This window comes from Temnothorax nylanderi, unplaced genomic scaffold (assembly GCF_030848795.1).
Source record: "Temnothorax nylanderi isolate EJ_2023f unplaced genomic scaffold, tnyl_v1.0 TNYL_tig1525_pilon, whole genome shotgun sequence".
NCBI lineage: Eukaryota > Metazoa > Arthropoda > Insecta > Hymenoptera > Formicidae > Temnothorax > Temnothorax nylanderi.
Window position 1 is genome coordinate 1 of NW_027250583.1, and position 3802 is coordinate 3802.

The following is a 3802-nucleotide window of genomic DNA, read 5'->3' on the forward strand; positions in this document are numbered from 1 at the left end:
GTACATTTATCGATTGCATAAATAGAGAAAAGTATGTTTCGCAAAGCATTGCAGAGATTATAAGATACAACAAAAATAGAAATAAGATGGAAAATGAAAATAAAGTAAATTTCAAGATTGTTCTATAAAATTATGAAAGTAGAAATACTAATAATCAGAAGTTTTGAAAAGAATAATTAATATTATATTAATGAACAGAAATTGGGAAGGTACACAGTAAATTTCTAAGTCATAAAAATCCTAGAAGCTGAAAGATAAAATATCTATATAATGTTTATATAAAGATATTATTTATTACAGAAATGAATGAAACTGAAGATAGAAAAATTCTCGACGGACATAACAAACGCGTGTTTTACAAATTATAAAGAGATGAAAAGAGTAATAAACAGTTTTAATAATATACAAGGTATTTGAAGTCAAAATAGATAGAAATAAAAATCTGATAGAAGTTTTGGTATTTTTAATTGAAATGTCATGTGACATATACATATTCATTTACCTATCAGTTTTTCCTTTAGTTTCTTATTTTGAAATAATTGATATTTTATTTTAACATCTGCCGCTTTTATAGATCGTTCTCAATTTCTGCTTGCTGCGTTTAATCGCGCATTTTATAAAAACTTGTCATATAATGAAAATTCAAGCAAGCAACTAATATGTAATGCACAGAAAAAATAAATCTGAAACAATTACAGAACTGGAAGTATGCAGGTAAATAAAGTTTTCCTAATGTTGCACAATAATAAAATGAAAAATTTTAATTTAATAAAATACGAATAATTTACTAGTTATTTCAGATGTATGCGGCAAATTATGGCAACAAGACACTTTTGAAGACAAGTATGTAAAATATATGTACGACATAGCGCATCACAAATATTTCATAAAGAAATAAAATATATAGTTAAAACTCTTTAATTTAAATAATTTATCTAAAATAGTTATAATTACAATTTTGTAAATATTTGATTTTTAAATTCAAATTATATTTAAAAAAAGTACTTTAATTAAAAGTACTTTAATTAAAAAAGTACTTAAATGAAGAATTAATTGTTCATATTAAAATTTTTTTAAATTGTTTCTTTCTACAAACAGCATTATTTTTCTATTAGAAGAAAACATTTCTCTTTACTATTTCTATAAATATTTATATCAATTAATGTTTCATAAAACCAAAACATCAAAAACTAATAATTAATCTAGTTTTATTTTAACGCTATGCTTTATATTCTTTTTGCCATGTCTTACATATTATTTTATGGTTACGCTTTATTTGCTATTTTTTCTGTGTATTATACATACTATTTGTTTTATAAATTGTTATATTGTTGAAAGTATTACACACATTTTTCTTGGAATAGATTGAAGCAGTATTCAGACAAAACATGTTCCTGAACTTGTTAAGGAATTAGAGATATTTTAGTTTTTATTTCAATTTTTATTTTGTGACTAATTTGCATCGAAATATATCATGCATTTATTTTTATGCATATATAAAGAATCTATATAAATTATTTATGTTTGATTGCAGGTATCAGTCTGAAAGTAACTCGCCAAATTTAACTGTATCGGACAAATCATTAATTTTACAACAAAGTAATTATAACAATGAAAAAATAGGAAACTGTTTGCTAGATTGTAGTAGTATTAATGATACTTCTTTTATAATGGATGAATTGATGCCTTTCAATAATACATATACATTAGAAAATTTTCCTGAAATTGAAGATATTACCCAAAGTTAGTTAATAAGTAAAATTTTGTCATAAAAATTATATATAAGTTTTATTAAAATTTTATTTACACGTATTTACATCTTTACATATTTAATAAAGTTATATATACAGTAATGTTTTATGTTTAGTGGAATTAGGAAATACTATAATAGAAGAACAAGTGGAGAATAATCTGGAGAAAAATAGTGAAAATATCGAAGGTGAGAACTACTTTGAAAATTTTCCTGAAATTGAAGATATTACCCAAAGTTAGTTAATAATAAGTAAAATTTTGTCATAAAAATTATATATAAGTTTTATTAAAATTTTATTTACACGTATTTACATCTTTACATATTTAATAAAGTTATATATACAGTAATGTTTTATGTTTAGTGGAATTAGGAAATACTATAATAGAAGAACAAGTGGAGAATAATCCGGAGAAAAATAGTGAAAATATCGAAGATGAGAACTACTTTGACAAAGATTATGAACCATCAGAAGATTCAGCTAGCTACACAGATTATGAAAGCAATGATGAACTTATAAACGAAAATGAAGCAAGTGCATGTAACAATAGCTTAAACGAATCGACTACTTTTAATTTATCAACAACCGCAAATGCATCGGGTGTATCAGGATGTGATGATGCACAACTTACAATTGATAATTCTCGTAGTGGCACAAAAAATATTACTGTTTTTATTGTAAGTTACCAAAAGCAAAAATTGCAAGACATTTAGAAAGTGTACATCGTAATGAAGAAGATGTTAAGAAATTCGCTGCATTACCGAAAGGATGTCTTGAACGTAAAAAAATAATTGAAACAATACGTCGAAAAGGAGAATTTCAATTTAACACGAACAAAATGTTAAATGATGGCAAGTTACATGTTGTTAGAAGACCGAATATAAAGTTTGACAAAACAGCTAATGAATATGGAGTGTGTATCAAATGTCATGGACTTTTTTCTAAAAATACTTTACGAAATCATGTTCGAAAGTGTGTAAATGTAAAACATTCTAAAAATCGAATAATAACAGTCCTTGGACGAGCAATCCTCGGTAGAATTAATGAAATAGCTTCTCAAACTCTAAAAAAAGTGATCTTTCCAGTGTTAAGAGAAGATTCTATTACGCGTCTTATAAGATATGACGAATTAATTATTCGATATGGTAACAAACTTTGTATGAAATACAAACCGCAGCATCAACACGATATGGTGCGAAATCGATTACGAACACTTGGACGATTTTTAAAAGCATTAAAAGAAATAAACAATGAAATTACAGATTTTGCCTCACTATATGAACCAAAATATTACGATGACTGTATTAAAGCAGTATATCAAGTAGCTCGATATAATACAGAAACTCAGAAATTTGAGGCTGCTTATACAGCATTTCAGTTAGGTACATTATTAAAAGAAGTTGGAGAATTATGGCGCTCACAGTGTATTAAAAATCATGATCCTGTTAAAAAGGCTCTAGTTGAAGATTTTCTTTCTCTTCGTAAAGAAGATTTTAGCCATTCAGTTAACAAAACAGTAATGGAAACGAGAGCACATATGATACGACAAAAAAAAGAAGTAGCTCCAAGTATAAGCGATATAAAAAAGCTTTACAATTATGTAAACAGTAAGAGACATGAAGCATACAATATTTTGAAGGAAGAATTTTCATATAATGTATGGTTAACTCTGGGTCAATGTACATTAATTTCTATGCAAATATATAACAGAAAACGCGCTGGTGAAATGCAAAGAATACTATTAGAAGATTTTTATAACTATGAAAGTTTAAATGAACAAAGTGATCCAGATCTTTTTAAGTCTCTCTCAAATTCAGCAAAAGCAATTGCACGCAAATATGTACAGTGAGGAGCATAAATGAGTTCCGTTACCCGGTGAGCTACGGTGCAGAGCGGTGCAGATGAGCGCGCTACCTCTAGGTCGGTTACCGACCTACTTACAGCCACGGTCGATAAAAGGTTCAAATACAGAACCGCGAACGCGTAAAAATAGTCAGTCACGCTGTATTGCTCGCGCGTGCATTTGATTAAAAGAACATTTTTAATACAAT

At 27.1% G+C, this 3802-nt stretch overlaps 1 pseudogene; it reads left to right on the forward strand.

Annotated features, from left to right (window-relative positions):
• The first annotated feature begins 1564 nt into the window (after positions 1 to 1564).
• Positions 1565 to 3600, forward strand: LOC139787409 (uncharacterized; annotated as a pseudogene).
• The last annotated feature ends 202 nt before the right edge of the window (positions 3601 to 3802 follow it).